This window comes from Heterodontus francisci, unplaced genomic scaffold (genome assembly GCF_036365525.1).
Source record: "Heterodontus francisci isolate sHetFra1 unplaced genomic scaffold, sHetFra1.hap1 HAP1_SCAFFOLD_51_2, whole genome shotgun sequence".
NCBI lineage: Eukaryota > Metazoa > Chordata > Chondrichthyes > Heterodontiformes > Heterodontidae > Heterodontus > Heterodontus francisci.
In genome coordinates, this window is record NW_027141369.1 from 5,513,953 (window position 1) to 5,531,654 (window position 17,702).

At 46.1% G+C, this 17,702-nt stretch overlaps 2 non-coding genes across 2 annotated transcripts; both read right to left on the minus strand.

Annotated features, from left to right (window-relative positions):
* Positions 1-11,235: 11,235 nt before the first annotated feature.
* trnar-ucg (transfer RNA arginine (anticodon UCG)) lies at positions 11,236-11,324 on the minus strand. Its single transcript is given in 2 exon segments — positions 11,236-11,271; positions 11,288-11,324. It is a non-coding gene; the product is annotated as a tRNA-Arg (tRNA).
* A 5,967-nt stretch (positions 11,325-17,291) lies between these two features.
* trnat-agu (transfer RNA threonine (anticodon AGU)) lies at positions 17,292-17,365 on the minus strand. Its single transcript has one exon. It is a non-coding gene; the product is annotated as a tRNA-Thr (tRNA).
* Between the last annotated feature and the right edge of the window lie 337 nt (positions 17,366-17,702).

Below are 17,702 nucleotides of genomic sequence, written 5' to 3' on the forward strand. Positions count from 1 at the left end.
TATTTGTTTCATGGGATGTGGACGTCGCCAGCCAGGCCAGCATTTATTGTCCATCCCTAATTGCCCATGAGAAGGTGGTGGTTTTCTTCCTTCTTGAACCACTGCAGTCCATGTGGGGTAGGTACACCCACAGTGCTATTAGGAAGGGAGTTCCAGGATTTTTACCCACGACAGTGAAGGAATAGCGATATAGTTCCATGTCAGGATGATGTGTAGCTTGGAGGAGAACTTTCAGGTGGTGATATTCCCATGCATCTGCTGCCCTTGTCCTTCTAGGCAGTAGAGGATGCAGGTTTGGAAGGTGCTGCCTGAGTAGCCTTGGTGCATTGTTGCAGTGCATCTTGTAGATGGTGCACACTGCTGCCACGGTACGTCAGTGGTGGAGGGTGTGAATGTTGTGGACGGGTTGCCAATCAAGCGTGTTGCTTTGTCCTGGATGGTGTCGAGCTTCTTGAATGTTGTTGGAGCTGCACCCATCCGGGCAAGTGGATAGTATTCCATCACACTCCAGACTTGTGCCTTGTAAATGGTGGACAGGCTTGGGGAGTCAGGAGGTGAGTTACTCACCGCATGCTTCCTACCCTCTGACCAGCTCATGTAGTCACACTATTTATAAGGCGACTCCAGTTCAGTTTCTGGTCAATGGGAACGCCCAGGAAGTTGATAGTGGGGGATTCAGCGATCGTAATGCCATTGAATGTCAATGGGAGATCGTTGGATTCTCTCTTGTTCGAGATGGTCATTGCCTGGCACTTGTGTGGCGCGAATGTTACTCGCCACTTATCAGCCCAAGCCTGGATATTGTCCAGGTCTTGCTGCATTTCTACATGGACCTCTTCAGTATCTGAGGAGTCGCGAATGGTGCTAAATTTTGCAATCATCAGTGAACATCCCCACTTCTGACCTTATGATTGAAGGAAGGTCACTGATGAAGTAGTGAAGAAGGTTGGGCCGAGGATACTACCCTGAGGAACTCCAGCAGTAATGTCCTGGAGCTGAGATGATTGACCTTCAACAATCACAACCATTTTCCTTTGTGCTAGGTACGATTCCAACCAGTGGAGAGTTTTCCTCTTGATTCACCCATTGACTCCAGTTTTGCTCTGGCTCCTTGATGCCATACTCAGTCAAATGCTACCTTGATGTCAAGGGCAGACACTCTCACCTCACCTCTTGAGTTCAGCTCTTTTATCCTTGTTTGAACCAAGACTGTAATGAGGTCAGGAGCTGAATGGCCCTGGCAGAACCAAACTGAGCGTCACTGAACAGGTTATTGCAAAGCAAGTGCCCCGTCGATGACATCTTCCATCACTATACTGATGATTGAGAGGAGACTGATGAGGCAGCAATTGGCTGGTTTGGAATTGTCCTGCTATTTGTGTACAGGACATACCTGGGCAATTTTCCACATTGCCGGGTAGATGCCAGTATTGTAGCTGTACTGGAACAGCTTGGCTCGGGGCGCGCCAAGTTCTGGAGCACAGGTCTTCAGTACTATTGCCGGAATATTGTCAGGGCCTGTAGCCTTTGCTGTATCCAGAGCCTTCAGTCGTTTCTTGATATCACGTTGAGTGAATCGAATTGGCTGAAGACTGGCATCTGTGATGCTGGGGACTTCAGGAGGAGGCCGAGATGGATCATCAACCCGGCACTTCTGGCTGAAGATTGTTTCAAATTCTTCATCCTTGTCTTTTGCACTGATGTGCTGGGCTCCCCCATCATTGAGGTTGGGGATATTTGTGGAGCCACCTCCTCCTGTTGGTTGTTTAATTGTCCACCACCATTCATCACTGGATGTGGCAGGGTGTAGATCTGATCCGTTGGTTGTGGGATCACTTAGCCCTGTCTATTACATGCTGCTTCTGCTGTTTGGCATGAAAGTAGTCCTGGGCTGTAGCTTCATCAGGCTGACGCCTCATTTCAAGGTATGCCTGGTGCTGCTCCTGGCATGCCCTCCTGCACTCTTCATTGAATTAGGGTTGATCCCCCAGCTTGTTGGTAATGTTAGAGTGGGGGAATATGCTGGGCCATGAGGTTATAGAATGTGGTTGACTGCAATTCTGCTGCTGCTAATGGTCCACAGCACCTCATGGATGCCCAGTTATACATTGCTAGATCTGTTCAAAATCTATCCTATTTAGCACAGTGGTAGTGGCACACAACACGATAGAGGGTATCCTCAATGTGAAGACGGGACATCATCTCCACAAGGACTGTGCAGTGGTCACTCCTACCAATACTGTCATGGACAGATGCATCTGCGGCAGGCAGATTGGTGACGATGAGGTCAAGTATATTTTTCCCTCTTGTTAGTTCCCTCACCACCTACCGCAGACCCAATCGAGCAGCGATGTCCGTTAGGACTCGGCCAGCATGGTCAGTAGTGGTGCTACCGAGCCACTCATGGTGATAGACATTGAAATCCCCCAGCCAGACTACATTCTGTCCCTTGCCACCCTCAGTGCTCCCTCCAAGTGGTGTTCATCAGTCTCTCGCTGTCTCTTATAATAAAAACAAGAAATGCTGGAACCACTCAGCAGGTCTGGCAGCATCTGTGGAAAGAGAAACAGAGTTAACGTTTCGGGTTTACGATGAAGGGTCACCGACCCGAAACGTTAACTCTTCGTTCCGATGAAGGGTCACAGACCCGAAACGTTAACTCTGCTTCTCTTTCCACAGATGCTGCCAGACCTGCTGAGTGGTTCCAGCATTTATTGTTTTTATTTCAGATTTCCAGCATCCGCAGTATTTTGCTTTTATCTCGCTGTCTCTTGCTCGTTTGCTCAGTACCATTCTCTGTCTGTTCATTTCTGGATCCTGATAATCTCTTCCTGGTTTTCTGTGTGTCTTTCTCTGTCTGTTCCTTTCTGAGTCCTGATAATCTCTTCCTGGTTTTCTGTGTGTCTTTCTCTCTCTGTTCCTTTCTGAGTCCTGATAATATCTTCCTGGTTTTCTGTGTGTCTTTCTTTGTCTGTTCCTTTCTGGGTCCTGATAAACTCTTCCTGGTTTTCTGTGTGTCTTTCTCTGCCTGCCTCATTGTCGGTGCTGTTACTCAGTGTCCTTGTGTTGTTGTGCAGTGAGGGTGAGTCCGTCAGCACCTGTGTTGCTGAGTCCGGGATTCTTAAGAAATCCGACAACAATCCTATTTTTATAAAAACATTGGGGAAATGAACATATTTCACTAACGGGCAGCTAAAATTTAAAACAGTAGTTAGCAGAGTGGCACAGCGGAAGCGTGGTGGGCCCATAACCCAGAGATTGATAGATCGAACCCATTCTCTCCTATTTATGTTCGGTTGCAACACAAACAGTTCACTTTCAAAACATCAAGTGTTTCCCCATAATAACAAGATGCGCTGGATTGCAATCAGCTTTTTCCTTCGAGTGAACGCATCAATCAGTAACAAATCACTTTTGCTCACACGAACACAAGCTGCAAACACGGACCAGCCGAGTCTTTCCCACTTTGTCAACCCCCTTCCTGCAGAGCCTCCTCTCCACCACCAGATGGTGATGTTGGCCACAATAAAACCAGGACAAATGGTCACAGTGAGGAGACGGTCAGTAACAGAAAATAAAACAATAACAGGGAAAACCTTTACACAACAACAGGGTACATCTTTACACAACAGAAAACATATTTACACAACAGGAAATACAGTTACACAACAGGGAGAACACAATCATACAAATGCCTTGTTTCTCCACCTCAGTTTCGTTGTCTGTCTCTTTCTCTCCGTTCCTCACTTTTGCTTCCTCACAGTCTATTAGTTTTCTGTGTGTTTTTCTCTCTGTCCCGTTGTCGATGGTGTCACTCAACGTCATTGTAACATTGTGTACTAGACTGAGCCTCCCAACACCTGTGTTATAGAACATAGAACATAGGACAGTACAGCACAGTACAGGCCCTTCGGCCCACAATGTTGTGCCGAACCATTAACCTACTCTGAGATCAAAACTACCTACATACCCTTCATTCTACTATCATCCATGTACCTATCCAAGAGACGCTTAAATGTCCCTAATGTATCTGCTTCTACTACCACCACTGGCAGTGCATTCCACGCACCCACCACTCTCTGTGTAAAGAACCGACCTCTGACATCTCCCCGAAACCTTCCTCCATCACCTTAAAATTATGCCCCCTGGTGATAGCCCTTTCCACCCTGGGGAAAAGTCTCTGGCTATCCACTCTATCTATGCCTCTCATCATCTTGTACCCCTCTATCAAGTCACCTCTCATCCTTCTTCGTTCCAATGGGAAAAGCCCCAGCTCCCTCAATCTTTCTTCGTAGGACATGCCCTCCAGTCCAGGCAGCATCCTGATAAATCTCCTCTGCACCCTCTCTAAAGCTTCCACATCCTTCCTATAATGAGACGACCAGAACTGAACACAATATTCCAAGTGTGGTCTAACCAGGGCTTTATAGAGCTGCAGCATAACCTCGCGGCTCTTAAACTCAATCCCCCTGTTAATGAAAGCTAACACACCATACGCCTTCTTAACAACCCTATCAACTTGGGTGGCAACTTTGAGCGATCTTTGGACATGGACCCCAAGATCCCTCTGTTCCTCCACTCTACCAAGAATCCTGTCTTTTAGCCTGTATTCTGCATTCAAATTCGACCTTCCAAAATGAATCACTTCACACTTTTCCAGTTTGAACTCCATCTGCCACTTCTCAGCCCAGCTCTGCATCCTGTCAATGTCCCGTTGCAACCTACAACAGCCTTCCACACTATCCACAACTCCAGCAACCTTCGTGTCATCGGCAAACTTGCTAACCCAGACTTCCACTTCCTCATCCAAGTCATTTAGAAAAATCACAAAGAGCAGAGGTCCCAGAACAGATCCCTGCGGAACACCACTGGTCACCGAGCTCCAGGCTGAATACTTTCCATCTACTACCACCCTCTGTCCTCTATGGGCCAGCCAATTCTGTATCCAGACAGCCAACTTTCCCTGTCTCCCATGCCTCCTTACTTTCTGAATGAGCCTACCATGGGGAACCTTATCAAACGCCTTGCTGAAATCCATATACACCACATCCACTGCTCTTCCTTCATCAATGTGTTTTGTCACATCTTCAAAGAATTCAATAAGGCTTGTGAGGCATGACCTGCCCCTCACAAAGCCATGCTGACTGTCTCTAATCAAACTATGCTTTTCCAACTAATCATAAATCCTGTCTCTCAGAATCCTCTCCAATAATTTGCCCACTACCTACGTAAGACTGACTGGTCTGTAATTCCCAGGGTTATCCTTATTCCCTTTCTTGAACAAGGGAATAACATTTGCCACCCTCCAATCATCTGGTACTACTCCAGTGGACAGTGAGGACGCAAAGATCATCGCCAAAGGCGCGGCAATCTCTTCCCTCGCTTCCCGTAATATCCTTGGGTATATCCCGTCCGGCCCCAGGGACTTATCTGTCCTCATGTCTTTCAAAATTTCCAGCACATCCTCCCTCTTAACATCAACCTGTTCGAGCATATCAGCCTGTTTCACGCTGTCCTCACAAACGACCAGGTCCCTCTCACTAGTGAATACTGAAGCAAAGTATTCATTTAGGACCTCCCCTACCTCCTCCGACTCCAGGCACAAGTTCCCTCCACTGTCCTTGATCGGCCCTACCCTCACTCTGGCCATCCTCTTGTTCCTCACATAAGTGTAGAACGCATTGGGATTTTCCTTAATCCTACCCGCCAATACTTTTTCATGTCCCCTTCTAGCTCTCCTAAGTCCATTCTTCAGTTCCTTCCTGGCTACCTTGTAACCCTCTAGAGCCCTGTCTGGTCCTTGCTTCCTCAACCTTAAGTAAGCTTCCTTCTTCCTCTTGACCAGCTGTTCCACATTTCTTGTCATCCAAGGTTCCTTCACCCTACCATCCCTTCCTTGCCTCATCGGGACAAACCTATCCAGCAGTCGCATCAAGTGCTCCCAAAACAACCTCCACATTTCTGTCGTGCATTTCCCTGAGAACATCTGTTCCCAATTTATGTACCCCAGTTCCTGCCTAATAGCATTGTAATTCCCCCTCCCCCAATTAAATATTTTCCCATCCCATCCGCTCCTGTCCCTCTCCATGACTATAGTAAAGGTCAGGGAGTTGTGATCACTATCACCGAAATGTTCTCCCACCGAGAGATCTGCCACCTGGCCTGGTTCTTTGCCATGCACCAAATCCAACATCGCCTCCCCTCCAGTCAGCCTATCTACAATGTTCAAATCTCTGGACAAGGGCGGGAAAAATGTACCCAACGTGGCCCTCATCCTGATGACCACCTTCGTGTGCGGCTGCATCAAGCTGTGTGTAGATCCCCAGTACGCAATCTCCAAGTGTCACTACGTGCTGAGGTTCTATCTGTCCCCGGTGTTGCGAAGGATGTGCCTGGTCACATTGCCGCGGAACGCTCCATGCAGTTGGGCGGTGCCGTACCACCTATCCTTCGTGGAGCAGTTTCTGCGGGAAAACACCTTTGACCACCGGTCCATCAGGCAGTGGTCTGCACGGAATGTCCTCAAGGCCCTACGGGAAAAGGAAACGGTGGATCCTGTCGGATGGTTCCCCGAGCAGACCGTCAAAGTCATTTGGCGGAATGCCTCATCACCAGAGCTTTCAAACAAGCACCAAGACGTAGCTTGGCTGGTGGTGAGAAGGGCCCTCCCCGTCAGATCCTTCATGCACACCCGAAGTCTCGCCCCCTCCGCACAGTGCCCCCGCGTTGGCTGTGGTGGGGAAGAGACGATCGCACACCTCCTCCTGGAATGTGCCTTTGCAAAGCAGGTGTGGAAAGAGATGCAGTGGTTTTTGTCAAGGTTCATCCCAATCAGCTCTGTAACACAGGAGTCTGTGCTCTACGGGCTGTTCCCAGGGACGCACACCGAGACAAACATCAACTGCTGCTGGAGGACTATCAATTCGATGAAAGATGCCCTTTGGTCTGCCCGAAACTTGCTGGTCTTCCAGCGCAAAGAGATGTCCACCACCGAATGTTGCAGACTGGCACATTCCAAGGTCCAGGACTACGTGCTGAGGGACGCACTAAAGCTTGGGGCAGCCGCCGCAAAGGCTCAATGGGGAAAGACCACAGTGTAAGGTTCCCCCACCAAGATGGACTGAGGGGCTGGATCCATGGGAAACCCCTCGAACTGTATCGTGAATATTCTCAATTGCTGTAAATGTAAAACTGTAATTGACATGACAATTGTGAAACGGAAGGGTTGGGAAGAAATTCATGACAGTATTGAAGGAAACTGATCCCCCTTGCAATGTTTGTATTTTTTGGTACTGTTTGGCAATGTAATTTTTACAGATTTTTATGAATAAAGTATATTTTGGAAATAAATAAAAAAAATCTACATATTGAGTCAGGAAACCTTCCTGGACACACCTGACAAAAACTGCTCCATCCAAACTATTTGCACTAAGGAGGTTCCAATCAATATTAGGGAAGTTGAAGTCACCCATGACAACAACCCTGTTACTTCTGCACCTTTCCAAAATCTGCCTCCCAATCTGTTCCTCCGTGTCTCTGTTGCTATTGGGGGGTCTATAGAAAACTCCCAATAAAGTGACTGCTCCTTTCCTGTTTCTGGCTTCCACCCATAATGACTCAGTAGACAAACCCTCCTCGATGACCTCCCTTTCTGCAGCTGTGATACTATCCCTGATTAATAATGCAACTCCCCCACTTCTTTGACCTCCCTCCCTATTCCTTTTGAAACATCTAAACCCCGGAACATCCAACATCCATTCCTGCCCTTGTGATCCCCAAGTGTCCGTAATGGCCACAACATCGTAGCTCGAAGTACTGATCCATGCTCTAAGTTCATCACCCTTATTCCTGACACTTCTTGCATTAAAATGGACACACTTCAACCCATCATACTGGCTGAAACTTTGCCCTGTCAACTGTCTAACCTTCCTCACAGACTCTCTGCACTCGGTATCTGCCTGTTCAACTGCGACCCCATCCACTGATCCATAGCTCCGGTTCCCATCCCCCTGCCAAACTAGTTTAAACCCTCCCGAAGAGCTCTAGCAAACCTCCCGCCCAGGATATTGGTGCCCCTCCAGTTCAGATGCAACCCGTCCTTCTTGTACAGGTCCCACCTTCCCCAGAAGGTATCCCAATGATCCACATAACTGAAGCCCTCCCTCCTACACCAGCTCTGCAGCCACGTGTTCAGCTGCACTCGCTCTCTGTTTCTAGCCTCACTAGCACGTGGCACCGGTATCAATCCTGAGAATACTACTCTGCTCGTCCTGTCTTTTAGCTTCCAACCTAACTCCTATATTCGCTTTTCAGGTCCTCATCCCTTTACCTAGCTATGTCATTGGTACCGATATGTACCACGACTTCTGGCTGCTCCCCGTCCCCCTTAAGAATCCTGTACACTCGATCTGAGACATCCCTGACCCTGGCACCCAGGAGGCAACATACCATCCGGGAGTCTCATTCGCGACCACAGAATCTCCTGTCTGTTCCTCTAACCATTGAATCTCCTATCACTATCGCTCTCCTATTCTCCACCCTTCCCTTCTGAGCCGCAGAGCCAGGCTCAGTGACAGAGACCTGGCCGCTGTGGCTTTCCCCTGGTAGGTCCCCCCCCCAACCGTATCCAAAACGGTATACTTATTATTGACGGGAACGGCCACAGGGGATCCCTGCACTGTGTGCCTATTCCCTTTCCCTCCCCTGACGGTCACCCAGCTACCTTTATCCTGTGACTGAGGTGTCAGTACTTCCCTATAACTGCTCTCTATCATCCCCTCTGCCTCCCGCATGATCCGAAGTTCATCCAGCTCCAGCTCCGGTTCCCTAACGCGGTCTGTGAGGAGCTGGAGTTGGGTGCACTTCTCACAGGTGAAGTCAGCAGGGACACAAGTGGTGACCCTTACCTCCCACATCCTGCAAGAGGAGCATGCAACTGTCCTAGCTTCCATCCCCTCTGCTCGAAATTGACAACAGAGAATAAAAAAATATAAAGGAAAACCTTACCTTACCAAACCCTCCACATAAGAGTCCTTTTATTTGGTTGGAGGAGGAGGATGGGTGGGAGACACTACACATGTAGTGTTTCGGGTTTAGCCACTGCCCGAATATATAAGTTCACTTACCCAGCAGTCCCCGTGTCCGCGTCCGCCGATTCGTCAGTTAAGTACTTTATAGTGAAACGTACCTTCCCGGCTGCCCCCTGGCTCGCACTATCACCACTACTGCTGATCAAAGGTGTTGCTGTAATAAAAACAGAAAATGCTGGAAATGCTCAGTAGGTCTGGCAGCATCTGTGCAGAGAGAAACAGTTAACAGTTCAGGTCTGTTTCCTTAGCTCACATTAACTTTGTTTCTCTCTCCACAGATGCTGCCAGACCTGCCGACTATTTCAAGCATTTTCTGTTTATGTTTCAGATTTCCAGCATCCGCAGTATTTTGCTTTTGTACGTGTGTTGCTATGTCTGGGACTGTTTGAGTGCAATGCTATTGCTTTATAAACAGCGTTGAAACAAACATTTATCTAGTTAACACACAGCACTAATACACAGCTGGATATAAACAGCAGCCTGCAACAGAGGGTGCAGTGGAAGTTTATTAACACAAATAATTCACCAACACTATATTTACTGCGATCCTCAATCACACCACCCTTCATCTTAACACGTTTTATTCTTCATTGACATCAACTTCTTGCTTCCAATAAACACTTCAATTTGGAACACAGCTTCCAAATCACCTTTATTCACAAACCCGAACACAAACTGCAAATGCTGCAAACACACACCAGCCCAGACTTTCCCCTTTCTGTCAACCCATTCCTGCATCACTGCCTCTCCACCAACAGTTGCTGCTAGAATCATACAATCATAGAATGGCTAAAGCACAGAAGGAGGCCATTCGGCCTGACGAACCCATGTTGGCTCTCTGCTAAAGCAACTCACCTCGTCTCACTCCTCAGTCAGTTCAATTTCGGTGGTGGGAAAACTTCTCAAAAGAATAATTCGGGACAAAATTAATAGTCCCATGGACAAATGTGGGTTAATTCAGGGAAGACAGCATGGATTTCTTCAGGGAAAATCATGTTTAACTGTCCTGCTGGAGTTTTTTGATGAGGTAACAGAGAGGGATGATGAGGGCAATGCTGTTGATGTGGTGCACATGGACTTTCAAAAGGTCTGGCAGCCTCTGAATGTTCACTGACCTGAAACATTAACTCTGTTTCTCTCTCCACAGATGCTGCCAGACCTGCTGAGTATTTCCAGCACTTTTTGTTTACATTTCAGATTTCTAGCATCTGCAGTATTTTGCTTTTATTGACTTTCAAAAGGAGTTTGATACAATGCAACACAACTGACTTGTGAACAAAGTTATAACTCATGGAATAAAAGGGACAGCAGTAACATGGACATGGAATTGGCTGAGTGACAGGAAACAAAGAGTAGTGATCAATGGATGTTCTTCGGGCGAGAGGAAGGTTTGTTGTGGAGTTCCCCAGGAGTCAGTGTTGGGACCCTTGCCTTTCCTGATATATATTAATGACCTAGACCTTGGTGTACAGGGCAGAATTTCAAAGTTTATGGATGATACGAAAATTGGAAGCATTGTGAATTTGTAGTAACAATCCTGTGATTCTGTGATTCCAATATTCAAGTCATTTATATATATGGTGGTCCTGACACTGACACTTGTGGACATCACTGTTCACCATCTTCCATTCTGAAAAACAACTAAATACCACAAGTCGCTTTTCTTGATATTTCATACATTTTTTAATCTAAGCAGATACTGACCCTCCTATTCCAGGAGCCTGAGTTTTGTTACCCAGCCTTTTATGTGGTAGTTTGTCAAACGCTTTCTTAAAATCCAAATGGACAACATCCATTGCTTTCCCTTCATCAACCATTCTGTTACTTCATCAAAAAAATCAGTTATTTATTAATAGATGCAGTACTGAAACAGGCCCTTCGGCCCATCAAGTCTGTGCCGACCAACAACCACCCATTTATACGAATCTGACATTAATCCCATATTCCCGATCACAGCCCCACCATTCTTCTCCCACCTCCCTGCACGGGGGGCAATTTACAATGGCCAATTTACCAATCAATCTGCAAGTCTTTGGCTGTGCGAAGAAACCCACGCAGTCACAGGGAGAACTCAAACTGCGCACAGGGACTGAACACGGGTCGCTGGAGCTGTGAGGCTGCGGTGCTGAACACTGATCGCCCAAAATGACCGTGGCAGGACTCGAACCTACAATCTTCTGATAACCTTGTTAAATACACCGAAGTCAGACGCCTTACCCATTAGGCCACACGGCCAATAGTGAAGAAGTAGAAAGGTGCTGAACCTCTCAGTTTTCGGTCTACCCAAACCAAGTTCAAGGCCTGAATAATGAACCGATTGTCTCATTCGTTCTGTGAATAATACAATGATTTAATAGACAACGTTTTGGAACATTCCTGCCCATAAATCTTGATAACAGAGAGTGTGTGGATCTCCTGACTCAGAATGTTTAATGGATACAGTCCTCAGATCCGACAAGGAACCCCTGAACATCCACAGTAAAGACAGTGTGGATGAGGAAATGTAAGAGCTGGGAGCTGAAACTCAGGGACGGCCGAGCTCTCCTGTCATTGAGCTTGTGTGTCTGCTCTGCTCGCCGCGCTTCCGGCTCTACTTTGTTTCCAATGAAAAGATGAAAAGGGCCGTTCGGTTTTCCTCTCACTGACAGCGTGTTTCACTCGGGTTAATATAACCCGGGACTTTTGCTGCTGAAATGAATTCTGCAAGGTCCCAGCAAACACACCAGCTCCCTCCTTTCTCCCCTCTTTCTATCGGATTGTTTTACCAGGAGGGGCTCAATAATAACAAACCCCCTGCAGGGAATGACCGCAAATTGAGCATCTAAATGGGGCAAGTGGGCAGCTTTCTGGGTTCTCGGTTCCCCCTACCCCGCCCCTCCCTCCCTCCAGTCCAAGCCCCTCTTCACTTTCTTTGGGACTTTGATGAGGATGAAATGGGGAAAGTTCCCATTGATGTTTGAATGCTGAATTGCTGCAAAGATCTGCGCACGCGCGACATAGCCCCGCCCCCAGTGGGACGTCACAATGAGGAGTGGAGCGCATGCGCATCCTTTCCCCAACTCAGTCTGTGAGGCCATTCACTTAATCAGGGGAAGATGCTTTAAATCAGCTGCTAATGGAGACTTCCCGGGCCCGGGGGAAGGGAACAAACAGCATCTGCTTCCAGCAGCCACTGCTTTGGGAGCGTGTCCGCAGATGTGCTCAGAGATTAGCATTGAGTGGTGGGAAGTTGAGGGGGAGTCGGGGAGTGTTTGTAACAGACACTGTGGAGCAGGAGCTGCTCCCGGAACATGGAGTGAGCCGGGGACACGGGGAAGGGAGAGTTCATTCTCGGACAGTGTCTGTACAGGCTCAGGGAGACACAATGGGAAGAAATCACTATTGAAAATCACTGACAATTTCACCACCCAAAGGAGAGGGAATTTTCCTGCTTTAGTTCCAGTCTCTCACTGTTTGGTGGATCGTGAACAGTGGCGGAAAAATAGCCGCAAAATAACAATCTGGACAGTTAGACAAAGAGCATTTATTGCAGACACCAGGTGAGAAGTGTGAAAGGCACATTTTAAATAGTGTAAAGGTCACTGCTCTGTCGGACAGTCCCAGTCATTGAGCAGTGCAGGGCTTGTGTTGTTTCTGAATGTCACAAACTTGTTGTAAATCCACTGCAAACACCTGGTAAACAGAAGCTGAAGACTGCAGTACTGCAGTGCAGTCAGACACTGACACTGTTTGTGTTCCTGGTTTTCATTTTGTGATTGTTCATAATGATTATTATTGGGACGATTACATTGATCGCTTTTGTATCTTCTACCTCACCAGTTCTTTCATTCCTGCAGGAAAATACATGAAGGAACCTGAATGGATGTGCTGATTCTCGGACACAAGGAAAAGTGCAGTGATCTCGTTCCAACACACAGTCGGTACAGGATCACTCCCAAAGCACAGAGATACTGCCAGCTCATCAGTTCCACTGGAACAAACAAAAGAAGTAGTCAGACAGACACTGATCCCAAAGTCGAGAGACACATTTTCAATCCAACAGTCAAACAAAAGCAGGAGAGACAGAAGTTGTTTCCATTTCACTCCAATTCAGTACAGCTGACAGGTTGATACATCAATCACAGTCCAAAAACAAACTCACCATCAGATCTAAATAAACTCTGTCACCATGGTGACATTTTAAATATAAAATCTGAAATAGAACAGCGGCACAGTGGCGCAGTGGTTTGCACCGCAGCCTCACAGCTCCAGGGACCCGGGTTCAATTCTGGGTACTGCCTGTGGGGAGTTTGCAAGTTCTCGCTGTGTCTGCGTGGGTTTCTTCCCACATGCCGAAGACCTGCAGGTTGATAGGTTAATTGGCCATTATAAATTGCCTCTCGTGTAGGTAGGTGGTAGGGAAATATAGAGACAGGTGGGGATGTGGTAGGAATATGGAATTAGTGTAGGATTAGTATAAATGGGGGGTTGATGGTCGGCACCGACTTGGTGGGCCGAAGGGCCTGTTTCAGTGCTGTATCACTAAAATTTACAGAATTGAAAGGTACAGAATGAATGCAAGGAGGCTTCAAGGGGATTTGGACAGGTTAAATGAATGGGCAAGAACATGGCAGATGGAATATAATGTGAATAAGTGTGAAGTTCTCCACTTTGGTAGAATAAACAGAAAGACAGAGTATTTCTTAAACGGTGAGAGGCTGGGAAGTGTCGATGTCCAAAGGCACCTGGGTGTCCTTGTTCCTGAGACACTAAAAGCAAGTATGCAGGTGCAGCAATCAATTAGGAAGGCAAATGGTATGTTGGCTTCATTGAAAGCGTATTTGAGTACATGAGTAAAGATGTATGAAGTCTAGATGAGACTGCACCTGGAGTATTCTGTACAATTTTGGTTTCCTTATCTAAGGAAGGATAGACTTGTCACAGAGGGAGTGCAACAGAGATTCACCGGTCTCATCCCCTCGGATGGTGGGATTGTCTTATGATGAGAGACTGCAGAGACTGGGCCTAAATTCTCTAGAGTTTTGAAGAATGAGAGGTGATCTCATTGAAACAGACAAAGTTCTTCCAGGGTGTCACAGGGTAGATATGGATAGGATGTTTCCTCTGTCTAGTGAGTGTAGAACAAGGGGACACAGTCTCAGAATAAGGGCAGGCCATTTGAGACTGAGATGAGCAGGAATTTCTTTACTCAGAGGGTGAGAAATCTGTGGAATTCTTTATCCCCGAGGGCTGTGGAAGATCAATCATTGAACATATTCAAGACATAAATCGATAGATTTCTAAATACTAACAAGATCAAGGGATATGGAGATAGCAGGGAAAAATGGCGTAGAGGTAGATGATCAGTCACGATCTGTTTGAATGTTGGAGCAGGCTCGATGGGCTGAATGGCCTCATGCCCCTATTTCCTATGATCCTATGAATCCCAATAATGTACATCGGAACGTTAGACCAAGTTATGCATAACATACCAGTTCAAAAATCCCACAGAGATTAAGACTGAAAGATACAGTATCAATTCCATTACTACAAAATGAAGGACTTGGAGCTTGCAGACCAGCCCATGTATAAGATTGAAAGTTATATTTTCATTCGCAATCGTTTTCACAGAGCTGAATATTGAATACCAATCCACAACTTGTACAGGACTACCAAATAAAACCTACAACTGTAAAATACAGTTCATCCATATTTTAAATTAAACACAAGGCAAATAAGTATTGATACATTAAGAGAGCGGGAAACAGTGAGAGCAGAGTGGAGCATAAAGAGCCCAGGAGAGGGAGCAAGAGTTCACTCGGGGAGCAGGGAACAGCGAGAGCAGGCGTCAAAAAAGGCAAAGGAATACACAATTAATGGGAGAACACTGAATGGTGTAGAGGAAGTGAGGGACGTTGGAGTGAATGTCCACAGATCCCTGAAGTAGCAGTACAGGTCAATAAGGTGGTTCAGCAGGTATATGGAATCCTTTCCTTTATTAACTGAGTTATAGAATATAAGGGTGACCTGGTATCCATGTCAATAAGTCACTGACAGCTAACATGCAGGTGCAGCAAGCAATTAGGAAGGCTAATAGTATGTTAGCCTTTATCGCAAGAGGATTTGAGTACAGGAGTAGTGAATTCTTGCTTCAATTGTATAGAACCCTGGTTAGACTGCACTTGGAGTACTGTGTGCAGCTTTGGTCCCCTTACCTTAGGAAGGATATCTTTGCCATAGATGGAGTGCAAAGAAGGTTCATCAGACTTGTTCCTGGGATGGTGGGACTGTCCTATGAAGAGAGATTGGGGAAACTGGGGCTGTATTCTCTAGAGTTTTGAAGAATGAGAGGTGATCTCATTGAAACCTACAAAATATTTAAAGGACAGTCAGGGTAGATGCAGCTAAGATGTTTCTCCTGGTTGGGGAGTCGAGAACCAGGGGACGCAATTTCAAAATAAGGGGCAAGCCACTTAGGACAGAGATGAGGAGAAATGTTGTTCCTCAGAGGGTTGTGAATCTTTGGAATTCTTTACCCCAGAGGGCTGTGGAAGCTCAGTCATTGAGTATGTTTAAAGCAGAGATTGATAGATTTCTAAATACAAATACATAAGGGAATATGAGGAAAGTGTGGGGAAAAGGGCATTGAAGTGGATGATCAGCAATGATCATATTGAATGGTGGGGTAGGCTCGATGGGCTGAATGGCCGACTCCTGCTCCTATGTTCCTGACTCCACATGATCGATGAGACACAGCCTCAGGCCGACTTGTCGGGTGTTGCAAACAGATAAGACTGCTTCTGATCTTCACCAGAACAGAGAGTGAGATGTAAAATTGATCATCAAACAGACTGTGAGAGAATACAACAGAATAAAACACATGGAGAGACACTGTGGAATAACAAATAGATTTGATTGGAATGTTGAATTTTGATTGGAATGAATAAAACACCAGAAACAACAGATTAAATTGGGACAGAAAAGAGAAACTGATGGGAAGAAGGAAGAAAAGAAAGGATGGATCTGTTCACTTTTTTCAGTTTTTTCACTGGTCCATCAAAGCTGGATTAAAAAACGATGCAAAAAACAGAGAATTTCACCAAAAAGGGAGATTAAATGCTGCCGAAACCTTGGATCGAAGGATGCCCCAACAGATCACCTGTTTAACTGTCTCCTCACTGGGGGATTTCAATCAATGAGCAATATTATTCTCTTCTTTTGTTAAATGAAACCCCTACTGTCACTTGGAGTTAATATCCCTGTCTTCCAACTCCTGAATAATAAAATTGTGAGTTTCGCGATATTTTCTGGACATATTTCCTGCTGAAAGAACTAAGAACTCTTTTCTAATTTACACAATACTATATACACACTCATCAAGCCTCCGAAACTAGCATCCTTGGTGCTGCTCTCTCTTCTCCCAAACCTCATCTCATGTGACTGTTACATCATCACTCTGATTGTGGGAGGGGTTAATCCCACTTCTCTTCAGCATTAACCCTTTACATCCTCATACTGCATTGTCTGTCCAAAAAAATCGGTGGAGGGAACTTGAATTATCAAAACAGCAACAGCTGCCAGTTGAAAATCAACTCAACCCATCAGAGAGAGACTGTCAGAGAACGTCCTGCATCCAGTCCTGACCCTGTCACATTAAGCAGTTGCTCACCCAGAACCCACTCTCATCAACACTGAACATTTTTACTGAGACCCTTCAAATACTGTTTATACTGCCGCAAAGATCAAAGTTCACACTGTTGTATTAAATACAACAAAGTTTTATATCTTCTCACCGTTTCTCGGTAACCACATGAGACATAGGTTTTCTTATTTGATTCCTTTGATTTTTCTTGTTCCTGACTGACAAATATTCCAAACCTCAGATAAACCCTCCCACTTGCGTCATGATAGTCTCGGTTAAAAGCAACACATAATGACACAAACACTCTGAAACACTTTCACACTTTCCTTCAGTGAGATTAATATCAAGCTGTTTTCCAGGTTGAATGTAACTGTGAACAAATTTATGTCAAAGAAGTTACCTTTGATGTATCAGCACTGAAGTTCTGTACAAGGAGGAACAGCCATTTCAAACTCAGATCCTTCACAAAGGCTGTTTTTTTGTGTGATTGAAATTCATCATGTATTTTGAATTAAAGTTCACAAGACACAGATGTCAATGTTGATGAAGAAACTTTTCAAGTATGTTGCTACTGTGAAATAAGGCTCTGCCGGGAGTTGAACCCAGGATCTTTTATTTACTAGACAAGTGCTTTAACCAACTAAGCGACAGAGCCAGATCACGAATGTGCGTGTAATTGAAATCAGAGGAAGGCCTTGTAGATGGTGGGAAGGCTTTGGCGAGTCAAGAGCTGAGTTCGTCAAGGCAGTGATCCCAGCCTCTGACTCGCTCTTGTAGTTGTAGCTGTAGTTGTAATTATAATAGGCAACCGTCCGTCTCGGAAGACGATGGGCTACACCCGGGGTGTACGTCACTTCTGTATTAAACATCGTTTGTTGTGGCTGCAGAGGATGACTCGTGAGTGACGATACCTTCCGCAGATGGTACAGATGAATATCATTGGCCCGAGGTCGACTGATAATTTTTCCTTCCTCTGAGCTCTCTTTCCCACC